At 42.1% G+C, this 16,710-nt stretch overlaps 1 non-coding gene across 1 annotated transcript; it reads left to right on the top strand.

The window, feature by feature from the left end:
• Positions 1-15,915: 15,915 nt before the first annotated feature.
• LOC131822411 (U2 spliceosomal RNA) lies at positions 15,916-16,106 on the top strand. Its single transcript, XR_009350269.1, has one exon. It is a non-coding gene; the product is annotated as a U2 spliceosomal RNA (small nuclear RNA).
• The last annotated feature ends 604 nt before the right edge of the window (positions 16,107-16,710 follow it).

The raw sequence follows: 16,710 nt of genomic DNA, 5'->3' as shown, positions 1-16,710 counted from the left end.
AGTGGCTGCACCAGTTTGCATTCCCACCAACAACGCAGGAAGGTTCCTCTTTCTTCACATCCTTACCAACACTTGTTTCTTGTGTTTTGTTGGTTTTTTTTTTTTGTTTTGTTTTTGTTTTTGTTTTTTTTTTTTTAAGTAAGCTCTATGCCCAACATGGGGCTCAAACTCACAACCCTGAGATCAAGAGTCATATGCTCTGCCCACTAAGCCAGCCAGGCCCCCCTCTCTTCTAGCATTTTTTTTTTCTGAAGATTTTATTTATTTATTTGACAGACAGAGATCACAAGTAGGCAGAGAGGCAGGCAGAGAGAGAGAGGGAGAAGCAGGTTCCCTGCTGAGCAGAGAGCCCAATGTGGGGCTAGATCCCAGGACTCTGGGATCATGACTTGAGCTGAAGGCAGAGGCTTTAACCCACTGAGCCACCCAGGCGCCCCTCTTCTAGCATTTTTATGGTTTCAGTCCTCAAATTTAGGTCCTTAATCCATTTGGGGTTTATTTTTGTGTACAGTGTAAGAAAGTGGACCAGTTTCATTCCCTCACATGTAGCTGTCCAGTTTTTCCAGCACCATTTGTAGAAGAGACATTTTCCCATTGCATATTCTTGCCTTCTTTATAGAAGATGAAAAAGCATATTGTTATCATTGCTTTTATTTGATTTTAGTCATACTTAATTCACTTTGAAATTTCAAGCGGTATGGAAAAAGAGTGTGAAATTGTATACCTATCAAAAGGCAGCAAAAATGTCATTGCTGTAGTTGATTGTTGATTCTCCTCTCCGACACATACACGCATACACACACACAGCACACACACCCAGTAACCCGTAGCAAACTAAGCCCCTACTGTATATCCACCAGCTCATAGCATTACAACACGTAATAGTCCTGAAACAATCTGACTGGAGAAATAAAACTCACGCAGGCAGAGTCAAACAACAAGCCACAAGTACTACCGAATGGTCAAGTCTTTTGGCTATTCGTTAGAATCATCCTGGGAACTTGTTCAAATATAAGCACCCCGGCCCCATCCGCAGACTCTGACACAGGGAGTCTGGCTAGGTACTGCTCCAGCTGACTCTAGGAGATGCTTAAGGTTGTGGACAGAACCTCAGAGTGTGGTTTCCTAATGTCTTGTTTTCAAAGCAGGGCTTAAAGGCAAACGTGGCGGGTCATTAGCAAATACAGACGGCATCTCCATCCAATTTACAGCAGAAGCAAATCTGGGAGGGACTGAGAAACTAACCCCGACAGTCCTTCCGCAATCCCATGAACAAATCAACCAACACGTAAAATTCCTCGAGAGCCACCACATGCCTCATGAAGGCAGGAGAAGATAGGATAACCCCCGCATCTCACACACACGCGCGCACAGCCAGTCATCTTCACGACGTCCACAGCTACCCGCCGCCAAACCCAGTCCCCCAGCCTCGTGTCTGTGCTCCGGGAGAGAACTGCTTGCCACTCTGCCTGGCCGCCCTTACATGATGTGGCAAGGCCTTTCTGCTTGCAGACTTCCAAAACCCTAGCGGAACCCCCCGTGTAACATGCCCGGGGCTGCCAAAACTCCAGAGGGGCCTCTTGGGCACCTGGGAAGAGACAGGAGGCCAGATGTGACTGTCACAGAGATGGACTGCCCAGATCCCGCTTCGAAGGAGGCCTTACCACCCAGCGCGCAGGAGTGAGGGTCGATCATCAATCTGATGCTGCTTTCGGGTTGGCTTTGGCTGCAGAGAGTTAGCCTCGCCTGAGATCGTTCCCCGTACAGCCTGCATCCGGGGACTGAGCACAGCAGCGGTCTGAAAAGGCCAAGCCATTGCGGGCCTGCCCAGGAGAGCTCTGAGGGACAGGCCTTGCTCCAGCACTTCCCTACCACCCTGGCCAAAGCTGTGACTGGCCTGTTTTACAGTTCGATTTCCTCTGCCCAATGCTGCTTCCTCCCCTTTCACTTCGCGGGTATTATTAAATCCCTAATAAATAGCTTGCACCTCAAACTCAATTTCAGCATCTGCTTCAGGAGAATCCACCAGGTGACACCAGACTGGGCCAGTTCAGTGAAAAGGCCGAGTGTGCTTGCAATAGGAAAACACAAGTGGCTTCCGGGGCCCTTGGTCAGGGCCGCCACGGCCTTGGGGGTCCCTGAGAGGCAGAAACTTGATTTGTTCTTGCTTCGAGACACTGGCACTGAGATCTACTTAGATATGTCCAGGTCCCTGGTACTAAGGGTAAATCTGATGGCAGAAAGGCAGGAGAGAGAGGCCTTATCCCTTATCCCTGAGGAGAAATAGCCATCAATATAGAAGACTGGTTAATGCATTCGGATACGCTACTATCCTGGAATGATCTACAGCCCTTAAAAGATGTAAAAATATATTTGCTGGCATGACAGGATGTCCAAAATATGTTGTCATCTGAATTTTAAAAAGCAAGTTTTAGACCAGTTTTTTAAATATGGCCCCTAAAGTTAACATGGTGTAGTCACATTTTAAATGAATTTAAATTATAAGACTTTGAAACACTTTTCTATGAGAATATTTTAGTCCCAGCTTATGTACAACATTGGAAACAATGCAAATCTCCCCAAATCAAAACCTCACTAAGAATCACACAATCTCAAAGGCCAAATGAATTGTAAGCCGTTTACACTCTTGCCACATGGTGGCGCCACTTCAGCTAATAAACAAATTCTGGCCGCCTTTTGTTCAGCCTGGTCTCGAATTATGCAAATTTCTAACGATGTGGGATCCTCAGGAACACATTCCTTGCATAAAACACATATGCCCCGAAAACGGGTAGGCGGAACATCTGGAGAAATACGTCCCAAAGTGAACTGGGGTTATCTCTGGAGAGGAGAAATGGGGAGCTTGCATGCGACCTGTGCACGCTATATGCTTCTGATTTTATTATTTTTATATTCAATCACCAAGGATGTAGAAAGGGAAACAATTTCTAATGAAAAGGGAAATTCCTTGGATTCTTAAGTAAAAAACCCCCAGTGTATTTCGAATACCAGGCAGATGGCAGATGGCACTCGTGAGACAGAGCAGGAGGCGCGTCGTCCTCTGGCCAGGCATCTGGTGCTCCGTGGGAGACAGCCAAAGCCAGAGGAATACGGATGCCTCAGTCCCTCCGGCCCCGGCAGGCCCATGCGCACCGTTTCCTCCCCGACTCCCTCAGCACAGCAGAGGGCACGCGCACAGCCATTGGACAGCACCCCCTCCCCCCGCCCGCCCCCCGCCCCGATTCTGAGCCTGCGGCTTCCAGCAACCTCAGACAGATCGCGTGCAGCGGGAAAATGCTGCCAGAACTGGCGAGGAGCCCCCTCAGAGCCCTGCAACACCATGTCACTCGGGTCGTCAGAGGAGGACTGAGGGGGCAGGCTGATCCAAACACGAATAGACCCAGGTCTCACTTATTTTTATTATTTTTTAAGATTTTATTTATTTATTTGAGAGAGAGAGAAGGGAAAAGCGGGAGGAGAGGAAGAAGGAAGGAGCCTCTATCCCAGGGGCTCAAGCCTAGGACCCTGAGATCGTGACTTGAGCCAAAGACGGCCACCTAATCCACTCAGCCACCAAGGCGCCCCCTATCATTTTTTTTTAAAGATTTTATTTATTTGAGAGAGAGAACTAAAGAGAGCATGAGCTGGGGTAGAGGCAGAGTGAGAGGGAGAAGCAGATTCCCCACTGAGCAGGGAGCCCGATGCAGGGCTCAATCCCAGGACCCAGGGATCATGACCTGAGTTGAAGGCAGAGGCTTTAACCCACTGAGCCACCCAGGTGCACCGGCAGCTATCATTTGAGAGCTTACCCTGTGCCAGTGTACCAAGTGCTTTGTATCTGATCTCATTTTATCCTCGCCATCCTGCGGTGGGTGCAATTATTACATCTTCCAAATGTGGAAACTGCGACAGACCAGAGAAGTTAAAGACACCTGCCTGAGGTCAAAAAACAACCGATAGATGGGAACCTGGATCTGTCCGACTCAAGTGTCAACGTTCACGCTTTGCAACTAGCGCTTCTCTGTTTGCACTTAAGCCCTGAAGCAAAGCAGAGCTGAACGCTCAAGAGCCTGACTACATTTCCATGGACAGATATTATTATATGGCTTGGAGCCTTTAGACCCAAATCACAATAAATCGCTGAGCTAGAGACGGACCAGATACCTAGAAAGACTGCCTGTCCATTTCTTCATTTATTCATGCGTTCATTCTGATCTCTATGCAGATAACACTCTGCTTTGTTTTCTGGTCACATATTAGATCGAGGATGTGCAGGCAGGTGAGTGTAAGGCCAGACCCTAAGCTCTGGTTAATTCGGAGATCCTTGACAATGTTTGCACCTTAGGGAGTGAAGGACATATAATAAGAGATCATCAGTAGTTGGCAGGAAGAGCCAGAAGACCAGAAATGGGAATCTGAGAAGGAACTCTGACACCGGAGCACATAGTTAATCTCAGACCCTGAACCAAAGGTCTGCTGTGTATAAAGCACGCGGGGGCAACAGAGCCCAGTGTGTGTGTATATGTCAGCGCCCCAGGCAGCAAGGGGGCAAGGGTTTCCTTTGCTCTCCCTAGATTATCTGATTTGCTAGACCAAGAACTCTCTGAAGACAGACACAAGCAACACAGCCTTAGTCTCCAGGACAGGGCCTGGCACAGAACCAGGACTCCATGAACAGTGCTCAAATCGACCTCTACCCACTCCGCCACAATCTGATCTGATTTTATCTGATTTTATTTTGATTTTGTTTTCTGCTCAGGTTTAATGTTGTCCATTCAGAAAAGATTCCTGATCTATTTGCTACCTTCTAGAGACAGGAAAATTCAAAAGAAATGGACACTATTGGCCAACCTTTCTAGGGGTTTACATCCATACTGGGAGATAAGATGAACCACAGGTACACGACACAGTTACATAAAAATATTGGAAAATGCCAGCAGTCTTCAGTTCCCAAATGCCAGGTCTTGGGACAAATTCATCCATTTGACAGCCACTGCTGTGCCACCTTAGTGCCATGAAGACTGTATCCATATATCTCCATTGTCAGAAATGCCTGGCTCACAGGGACTAGAAGCGATTTAGGATTGGTCAGACATCGTAACATAGAAAGTAGAAACTGGTGAAATCAGAATGAAACCCCGGCATGTCATTTACTAATTTTGTTTTTTGTTGTTGTTTGTTTCTTAAAGATTTTATTTTTTAAAGATTTATTTATTTATTTAATGGGAGGAGGGGCGGAAGGGGAGAATCTTTCAAGCAGACTCCCTGCTGAGTGGGGAGTCCAGTGCAGGGCTCAGTCCCACGACCCTGAGATCGTGACCTGAGCAGACACCAAGAGTTGGACACTCAACCGACTGAGCCACCCAGGCACCCCTAAAGATTTTATTTTTAAGGATTGTCTATATCCAACGTAAGGCTTGAACTTACAACCCCCAGGATCAAGAGTCGCATGCTGCAGTGACAGCGAGCCAGGCAGCCCTGTCATTCACTAACTTTGAGACCAAATTATTTTCCTGCTTAACTCTCAATACACCAGGAAAAATAGTCATAATTACTTAACCATCTGGGTCCGATGGACCTTTTTATGGTTTTATATTTTAAGTACTTTTACAAATAATTAAAGAACTAAGGATAAAGGGGGTAATGAAAAACAATTTGGTTAGGAACTTTAATAAGAATTTAGACATTGTATATCAAATGTACTCTATATTCCCCAGGATTTGAAGGTTTTCCTGGTTTCTATCTACCCCAAATGGGCAACATCCTTTGAATGTAAACTGCTCATTACCTGCCATCCAGAAACCTGGAACATATCCATCTTGTAAATACTGATTTCAGACTTCAAATACATCTCTAACAGCTTCCAGTATATCATTGCCTTTGGTTCTTATTCATATACTTAAAATGTCAAAATAACGCCTTTGAAAACTTTGATGGCTCATAATTTTGCTGAAGACAGCCATCTTCTTCACTCCAAAATTGTAAGCCATTTTCATTTTTAGAATTCTAAATACAGATGAGAATGATCAATTCAATGATGTGGTTCTTTTCTAGGGAGGGAGAGGGAGAGAATCTCAAGCAGACTTCCTGCTGGGCACAAAGGCCGACATGGGGCTCGATCTCACAACCCTGAGATCATGACCTGCACACAAACCAAGAGTCAGACAGACACTCAACTGACTGAGCCACACAGATGCTCCTCAATGATGTTTCCTTTTTCATTTCTGCATCATCTTTTCTCATCCATTCACCTTTGGATGTACATCTGCTTTCGGCATGTATCCACTAGGAACTACTTCAAGTAAATTTTTGTGCAGAAACATCATGAAAGAGGAAAGAATAATGTCACATGACCTTTTAGCAAAACAGGATAGTCCAGGTTCCTGTCACAGAATATAGCCTGATAAAGTCCTTCCTACTGAATGACTAGCTGGATAAGAATACTATATTTCCTTTTCATCCTTGGAGATATACTGTTTCCTCACAGATTCTTGACCTTGAAAATTGTACCTAGGATATCGACATCTCTAGACCCACAGCCCGAGATTTCATTTATATGATCAATTTCACCATCCCCATTAGTGTAGAGTGCTGCTGTCTGTTTGGATTCATCTTCTGATTTACCTAATAATTGGGAAACATCCTCTCAATTTTCTTCTCTTGGTATAAAATTAAAATTTCTGAATTTTCAACTGTGTTTATAAAGTCTTTTTAAAAAACCTAAGAAGATGTGTTTTCAAACTTCTTCATGTATTTTTGAAGGGCAATGAATGACTTTGGACAACACAATAAAAAAAGAAGCCGGAAGGTGGTGTAATAGTCATAATTTATTCCAGAATTGCATTATCCTTCCAGACTAGTCCACAATTCTTCTATTTCCTTATTATTTTAGTCTTTTTACTGTAGTTGAGAATAATTGATGAGTAATGATGAAATAAATCCCGAGATGTTGAAATAGCAAAACGTTTCAAGATATTAAAAAAAAAAGATCAGTAAGATACCATAATGTCCTTTAACTTTATAGAAGGATTCAATGAGTTCACATGGTAATTGCAAGACAGAATAAGTTGTATTCTGTTCTTTAAAAAACTAAGTCAAACTGAGGGTTGCTGGGGTGGGGGATAGGGAGGCTGGGTGATGGATGCTGGCGAGGGTATCTGCTATGGTAAGTCCTGTGAATTGTGTAAGACTGATGAATCACAGACCTGTACCCCTGAAACAGATAATACATTATATGTTAATTCAAAAAAACCAAAATTTCTCTTTGTTCTTTTGGAAACCTCTAAGGAAAATAAAAAGGGTCATGAAATACCAATCTTCACCATTAATAAGAACTGTCAGAAATAGACACTTAAAAAAAGAAAATTGGGTCCAATAGGTCCTGATAATGTCCTGAGGGCTAAGCCATCCAAAGGTTCCCAGTTGCCTTCAGGGTAAATTCCTTGACTAGAAGGACCTCCCTCATCTGATCCTTGCTTACTCTTCCAGCTACATCACTGGATGTCCACTCCAACTCCAAACACTCCACACTCCAGTTCTGCCGAACCAACTCTAGTTCCCCTGAATACATCAAGCTGCTTCACACTTCTGGGCCTCTGCTCATACTGTTTCCTCTGCCTGTGATGCCTTCCCTCCCCAATCTGCTTGGTGAATTCCTCATTTTCTTTCATTCTTAGCTCATCTAGCTCCTCTACCAAGCAGCCTTCCCAGGTTTGTTTCCTAGTTCAGCTCGCCCGAGTTAGCAGTACTCCGCAACATCTTCAGCCTACTCTTCTCACTGTGTGCTAACACGCTATATTGCAATGGTCTGGCTCCCTTACCAGCCAGTCTACTCCTTTAAGCCAGGAACTGTTTCTCATTCAGGCCCATAACCTCAGTGCCTGGGCACTCAGTAAATGTTTGTTGAATGAATGAATGAATGAATGCACCAACAGGTACGGAACAGAAAGTGTCTGTTGGAGTACACTGGAAAATCAGACTCGAGAGGGAAGGTAGGGCCAAACTATGAAGGGCTTTGAGTAAGGATCTTTACATTTATTAGAGTTTAATAGGCTTTCAAATACTGATTTCATGTGATCTTCCAACCACCCAATAAAGTTGGCACGGAAGAGGGATGAAGAAGTGGATTCTCTGACCTGTCAAATAACGAGCTTGAAGACACACTACCGATTGGAAACAGACTTCCTGGCTCCTATTTCAGTGCTGTATGACACCAGAGTACCTCTGGACCGAGGCTCTTGGGCTTTAACTTTTGGGCACCTTTCCACACAGGAATCACTGTGTGGCAGAGCAACTAGAAAAAGTTAATGTCAGAATTTTTAGCTAGGAGACAGGTATCATTACTGTATATTAAGAATAAAATCTGGGTATACAATATCTGCAAACTAAGTAACAAAGGCAAACTGTGATTTAATCAGACCTCCTTATGTCCAAAAGCCACCCTCCAAAGTGGAAAGGGGGTTCAAGGAAGCTTAAAGTGCATCTTTACAGGTTGTCTTGAATCTGCTTCAAAATAATCTGGGGGTGTGGGCTAAGAGTGAGGTATAGATAAAATAAGATTAGCCGTGAGTTGATCATTGTTGAGCTGGGTGATGAGTACAAGGAGGTTCTATCTACTTTTACATATTTCTTAGTTTAGATTCCCTAAAAGCAGAGCCTAAGACAAAGACGTGGGTGCTGGTAGTTTATTTGGGATTCAATTCCAGGGAGCAGGATTAAGGGAGTTGGAAGAGTGCAATAGAGAAGGTGGAAAATAGAAGAATGTTAGTGAGATCACCACTGTGGGCAGTGGGGACTCACATATGCTAGGACAACCTGCGAGGCATACAGAATGCCTCCCCAAACTGACTACCTAAAGTGTGGGAGAAAAACATATTCACCCATCCACATTGGTTGGGGGCTACCCAGAGCATAGGAAAAGGTCCTAGGGTGGAAAGTAGAAAGAAAAGAGTAATGTATTAAAGGTTGGCTACTGTCCCTGTGAGATGGGTCTGAGCTCGTGTGGACTTGTCCATTCGAGCTGTGGCTAAAATCAGAGAGGGATAGCAGGGGGCTATGGGAGCACCATCTGCTGCAATATATGCTTGCAATTTCCCACTATAACAAGCTAAACAAAAAATAAAATGTATCTTCTTCCATCTTTATTCCACCCAGGAAGGGTAGCCAGAAGGAAGAGGCCTTGGGTCTGACTATGAGAGCGCGAAGGTCTTTGGGACTTTGGGGATGCCAAGTCCAATTCACCAGGACTGAGATATAAAGAGATACAAATGCATGGCGATTGTTCTGAGAGGTGAGATAATTGCATTTGAGTCTTCTTTTTCCCCCCTTGAACCCACCCAGGAATCTGTAGCTGATGTAATTGACAAAGGATGCTTTCACTGATATATCTTTCATCTGCATCCTTGGCAAGGTTTCCTGAGCACTGCACACCCTTAACGTCCCCAGCTGCTCTGCACAGCTTGGAATTGAGGAACCCGCCAGTCTAGTCCATGAGCTCTTGGGCCACAGGACTCTTCCTAAGGATGGAAGAACAGGAGGAACAGGAATAGAGGAATAGCTGTGGAGACGTTTCATCTGAACTGTTTTGTCAAAGATGGGCACTAATAATCATAACGCTAATAGCTAATACTTACAAGTAATAACTGTTAAGCTCCGTTCTGTGGACTTTATACATAGTAATGCATTTAATTCTCACAAAAACCTTATGAGGTAGGTATTATCATTAGCTACATTTTACAGATGATGAAACGCAGGAACAAAATGGTTATGGGACTTTCCCATGATCACATGGCTAGTACGTAGGTGGCAGAGCCGGGATCTGAACTCAGTCTAACTCCAGAGCCCACACTCTTAACCTCCACCCTATACTGTATCTACTGAAAGCTCCTCCTCCCCCACACTCGTCTCTCCCCCTACCCCACCTAGAAACGTATGCCTTCACTAGTTATTAGTTGACCCTGGAATTAGTATCATTGAATCACTTCTTCAGTTTGGCTAAAACAGCAGGCATTACTCCCCAAGGACCTGTCTCCATAGACAGGGGTCATCTGGTATACAATTGGTACTTATTACATGTTTGGCAACTGAGGGAGGGAGTGGAAAGTGGGAATGAATTCTTGGCACCAGAGAGGAGGCCACTGGACTTGTACCGTGAGGCTGGAGAAACAAATCCAATCTGTCAAGCTCTAACTTTGGAAAACAGCCTGGTTCAGGATCCCTGCAGCCCCCATCTCCTCCCAAAGGGATCATTGCTTCCATTCATAGGCTGAGCCCCACTTAGCTTCTAACTCTTCTGCAGAGCAGTGACAGGAAGTCCAAAGGGGCCCTCTAACAGCGCCCAGGAGTTCACCAGCCCACCTAAGACATGGGGCCCCAGCACTTCATTAGGCTTCTGTCTTGTCCCTTAATTCAAGTCTCCACTTGCTGCCCAGTTCTGGAAATGCATTGGGATTGCTTCACTGAAACCTAGGCCCTCCAGACTTGTAGGCCCTTAAATAACAATAGCAGTAACCTAACAAAAAATGACAGACCGCTCCTTCTCAACCTTCAGTAGCCCCCTCTTCTGGTCAGTATGAAACCACATTCTGTGCAATGGCCTCTACAGCCATCAGAGTCGGCCACGTCCTATGTCTCTGGCCTCTTAGACTGTCTCACCCTCCCTCATTCTGCCCCGGCCATATTACTTCCATGCTGCTGTCCCAACGCTACAGGCCTATTCCTGATTCAGAGCCTTTATACTTGCTCTATCCTTTGCCTAGAACACTGTTTCCACGGATTGCTTATTATTTGCGAGGGGAAAAAAACTGTAAGCATACAACAGAGAAATTGGATAACATTTTAACAACGTGATCAAGATTGGCATTACCAAGGAGGGGCAGATGGATATCACCTGTGTCTGTGATACCCTGAGAAGGACCTAGCACTAGTTAGGTTGTTTTCCAGCTAGGGCTGCATAACCTGAATCTAACCATAAGGAAAAAAGACAAACCCAGACCATATACAGTAACAGTCACCTTACAGGCAATACAATGGCACTAAATTCATATCTCTCAATAGTTACCCTGAATGTGAATGGGCTAAATGCCCCTGTCAAAAGACACAGGGTATCAGAATGGATAAAAAAACAAAACCCATCTATATGTTGCCTCCAAGAAACACATTTTAAGCCCGAAGACACCTCCAGATTTAAAGTGAGGGGGTGGAAAAGAATTTACCATGCTAATGGACATCAGAAGAAAGCAGGAGTGGCAATCCTTATATCAGATCAATTAGATTTTAAGCCAAAGACTGTAATAAGAGATGAGGAAGGACACTATATCATACTCAAAGGGTCTGTCCAACAAGAAGATTTAACAATTTTAAATATCTATGCCCCCAACGTGGGAGCAGCCAACTATATAAACCAATTAATAACAAAATCAAAGAAACACATAAACAACAATACAATAATAGTAGGGGACTTTAATATTCCCCTCACTGAAATGGACAGGTCATCCAAGCAAAAGATCAGCAAGGAAATAAAGGCCTTAAATGACACACTGGACCAGATGGACATCACAGATATATTCAGAATATTTCATCCCAAAGCAACAGAATACACATTCTTCTCTAGTGCACATGGTACATTCTCCAGAATAGATCACATCCTCGGTCCTAAATCAGGACTCAACCGGTATCAAAAGATTGGGATCATTCCCTGCATATTTTCAGACCACAATGCTCTAAAGCTAGAACTCAACCACAAAAGGAAGTTTGGAAAGAACCCAAATACATGGAGACTAAACAGTATCCTTCTAAAGAATGAATGGGTCAACCGGGAAATTAAAGAAGAATTGAAAAAAATCATGGAAACAAATGATAATGAAAATACAACGGTTCAAAATCTGTGGGACACAACAAAGGCAGTCCTGAGAGGAAAATATATAGCGGTACAAGCCTTTCTCAAGAAACAAGAAAGGTCTCAGGTACACAACCTAACCCTACACCTAAAGGAGCTGGAGAAGGAACAAGAAAGAAACCCTAAGCCCAGCAGGAGAAGAGAAATCATAAAGATCAGAGCAGAAATCAATGAAATAGAAACCAAAAAAACAATAGAACAAATCAACGAAACTAGGAGCTGGTTCTTTGAAAGAATTAATAAAATTGATAAACCCCTGGCCCGACTTATCAAAAAGAAAAGAGAAAGGACCCAAATAAATAAAATCATGAATGAAAGAGGAGAGATCACAACTAACACCAAGGAAATACAAACTATTATAAGAACATACTATGAGCAACTCTACGGCAATAAATTTGACAATCTGGAAGAAATGGATGCATTCCTAGAAACATATAAACTACCACAACTGAACCATGAAGAAATAGAAAGCCTGAACAGACCCATAACCAGTAAGGAGATTGAAACAGTCATTAAAAATCTCCAAACAAACAAAAGCCCAGGGCCAGACGGCTTCCCGGGGGAATTCTACCAAACATTTAAAGAAGAACTAATTCCTATTCTCCTGAAACTGTTCCAAAAAATAGAAATGGAAGGAAAACTTCCAAACTCATTTTATGAGGCCAGCATCACCTTGATCCCAAAACCAGACAAGGATCCCACCAAAAAAGAGAGCTATAGACCGATATCCTTGATGAACACAGATGCGAAAATACTCAACAAAATACTAGCCAATCGGATTCAACAGTACATTAAAAAGATTATTCACCACGACCAAGTGGGATTTATTCCAGGGCTGCAAGGTTGGTTCAACATCCGCAAATCAGTCAATGTGATACAACACATCAATAAAAGTAAGAACAAGAACCATATGATACTCTCAATAGATGCTGAAAAAGCATTTGACAAAGTACAACATCCCTTCCTGATCAAAACTCTTCAAAGTGTAGGGATAGAGGGCACATACCTCAATATCATCAAAGCCATCTATGAAAAACCCACCGCAAATATCATTCTCAATGGAGAAAAACTGAAAGCTTTTCCGCTAAGGTCAGGAACACGGCAGGGATGTCCATTATCACCACTGCTATTCAACATCGTACTAGAGGTCCTAGCCTCAGCAATCAGACAACAAAAGGAAATTAAAGGCATCCAAATCGGCAAAGAAGAAGTCAAATTATCACTCTTCGCAGATGATATGATACTATATGTGGAAAACCCAAAAGACTCCACTCCAAAACTGCTAGAACTTATACAGGAATTCAGTAAAGTGTCAGGATATAAAATCAATGCACAGAAATCAGTTGCATTTCTCTACACCAACAGCAAGACAGAAGAAAGAGATATTAAGGAGTCAATCCCATTTACAATTGCATCCAAAACCATAAGATACCTAGGAATAAACCTAACCAAAGAGACACAGAATCTATACTCAGAAAACTATAAAGTACTCATGAAAGAAATTGAGGAAGACACAAAGAAATGGAAAAATGTTCCATGCTCCTGGATTGGAAGAATAAATATTGTGAAAATGTCTATGCTACCTAAAGCAATCTACACATTTAATGCAATTCCTATCAAAGTACCATCCATCTTTTTCAAAGAAATGGAACAAATAATTCTAAAATTTATATGGAACCAGAAAAGACCTCGAATAGCCAAAGGGATATTGAAAAAGAAAGCCAACGTTGGTGGCATCACAATTCCGGACTTCAAGCTCTATTACAAAGCTGTCATCATCAAGACAGCATGGTACTGGCACAAAAACAGACACATAGATCAATGGAACAGAATAGAGAGCCCAGAAATAGACCCTCAACTCTATGGTCAACTAATCTTCGACAAAGCAGGAAAGAATGTCCAATGGAAAAAAGACAGCCTTTTCAATAAATGGTGCTGGGAAAATTGGACAGCCACATGCAGAAAAATGAAATTGGACCATTTCCTTACACCACACACAAAAATAGACTCAAAATGGATGAAGGACCTCAATGTACGAAAGGAATCCATCAAAATCCTTGAGGAGAACACGGGCAGCAACCTCTTCGACCTCTGCCGCAGCAACATCTTCCTAGGAACAACGCAAAAGGCAAGGGAAGCAAGGGAAAAAATGAACTACTGGGATTTCATCAAGATCAAAAGCTTTTGCACAGCAAAGGAAACAGTTAACAAAATCAAAAGACAACTGACAGAATGGGAGAAGATATTTGCAAACGACATATCAGATAAAGGACTAGTGTCCAGAATCTATAAAGAACTTAGCAAACTCAACACCCAAAGAACAAATAATCCAATCAAGAAATGGGCAGAAGACATGAACAGACATTTCTGCAAAGAAGACATCCAGATGGCCAACAGACACATGAAAAAGTGCTCCATATCACTTGGCATCAGGGAAATACAAATCAAAACCACAATGAGATATCACCTCGCACCAGTCAGAATGGCTAAAATCAACAAGTCAGGAAATGACAGATGCTGGCGAGGATGCGGAGAAAGGGGAACCCTCCTACACTGTTGGTGGGAATGCAAGCTGGTGCAGCCACTCTGGAAAACAGCATGGAGGTTCCTCAAAATGTTGAAAATAGAACTGCCCTATGACCCAGCAATTGCACTATTGGGTATTTACCCTAAAGATACAAATGTAGTGATCCAAAGGGACACATGCACCCGAATGTTTATAGCAGCAATGTCCACAATAGCCAAACTATGGAAAGAACCTAGATGTCCATCAACAGATGAATGGATCAAGAAGATGTGGTATATATACACAATGGAATACTATGCAGCCATCAAAAGAAATGAAATCTTGCCATTTGCAACAACATGGATGGAACTAGAGCGTATCATGCTTAGCGAAATAAGTCAAGCAGAGAAAGACAACTATCATATGATCTCCCTGATATGAGGAAGTGGTGATGCAACATGGAGGCTTAAGTGGGTAGAAGAATAAATGAAACAAGATGGGATTGGGAGGGAGACAAACCATAAGTGACTCTTAATCTCACAAAACAAACTGAGGGTTGCCGGGGGGAGGGGGTTGGGGAGAAGGGGGTGGGATTATGGACATTGGGGAGGGTATGTGATTTGGTGAGTGCTGTGAAGTGTGTAAACCTGGTGATTCACAGACCTGGGGATAAAAATATATGTATATAAAAAATATATGTTTATAAAAAATAAAAAAAAAAAAAAAAATAATTTTCACCAGTTTCAGTGGGGAGCAGGTCTGTAGAACTTCTCATACTGTCACGACCGGAAGTGGAACTTCTTGATGAGTTTTTTGTTGTTTTTGTTTGTTTGTTTTTGGTATGAGAAAATGAATCTGAAACTCTAAAGTACAAATTGGAGATACTACTCTTATTATTCTGAAAAAGAAATCCTAAAATGTAATCCAAAGACCATATGTGGGCTGCTACATCTATGGCCTGCTAAGTTGGAAGAGCTGTTTGATTTTTTCTCCCTACACTTAGTCTCTCAATGCCTTTGTAAACATCCAAGATAAAAAATGGAATCTGAAATGAAATTTAAATTATTTTGAACTCCTATGAAGCATTCACCTTGGCCTATGATACAATTCAGCCCTTCTAAGTCAAGTTTTATGCCAGATCCCAGCTGGACTAGAACTTCAGAAAGTAAAAGGTTTAGGATGCTTTTGTGTGTGTGCATGCACACATGTGTGAATGTGTGTTTTAAAGAAATCAAAATGATGAAAATGATTATTTTTAAAGTTACTGTCTTCTAAGTAAGAGTTGTACTAGTGTCATGTAACAGAATATTCCCTAAGGTGAGACATCAAATAAAATTTGAGTCAAATTTAAAAAAAAAAAAAAAAAAAAAAAAAAAAAAAAAAAAAAAAAAAGACAAACCCAAAATGAGGAATGTTCTATTTTTTTAAAAGGACTTTATTCTTCGAAAATGTCAATGCCATAAAAAAACCCCAAAGGCTGTGGAAATATTCCAGATTAAAAGAGGCAAAAGAAATCGCTTCTCGGCCTTTTGGCTAAGATCAAGTGTAGTATCTGTTCTTATCAGTTTAATATCTGATACGTCCTCTATCCGAGGACAATATATTAAATGGATTTTTGGAGCAGGGAGGTGTAATAGGAGCTTGCTCCGTCCACTCCACGCATCGACCTGGTATTGCAGTACTTCCAGGAACGGTGCACCAAAAAAAAAAAATAAATAAAATAAAATAAAATAAAAGAGGCAAAAGAGACATGACAACTAAAAGCACCCTAACTTTAGATGGGATCCTGTACTGGGGCAAATAATGCAATAAGGAATACTACTTAATCAATTGCAAAAATTGGCAGAGTCAGTAGATTAGATAAAATATTGTATCTGTATTCAATTTGCTGAAGTTGATAATTATACTGTGTTATGCAAGAGAGTATCCTTATTCTTAAGAAATATCTGCTGAAATATTAAAAAGCTATGATCATGATGATATATAATAATTTACTCTCACATGGTTCAGGACCCCACTAAGAAAATGAAAACTCAAGCCACAGAATGAGAGAAAATATTTGCAATATATAAATCTGACAAAGGATGTTTATCCAGAGTATATAAAGAATAAAAAAATAAATAAATTAACACATGGGCAAAATATTTGAACAGACCCTTCCCAAAAGAAGATACATGAATGGCCAATAAGGACGTTAAAAGACTGTCAACAAAGAGAGGCAGATTAAAACCATAATGAGCCATCATTCCATACCCACTAGAATGGCTACAATTAAGAAGACAAACAATACCAAATGCTGGCAAATGAA

The sequence above is a fragment of the Mustela lutreola genome, chromosome X, assembly GCF_030435805.1.
Source record: "Mustela lutreola isolate mMusLut2 chromosome X, mMusLut2.pri, whole genome shotgun sequence".
Taxonomy (NCBI): Eukaryota; Metazoa; Chordata; class Mammalia; order Carnivora; family Mustelidae; genus Mustela; species Mustela lutreola.
Note: the sequence above shows the minus strand (reverse complement) of the source record. Positions and strands in the feature narration are given on the sequence as shown.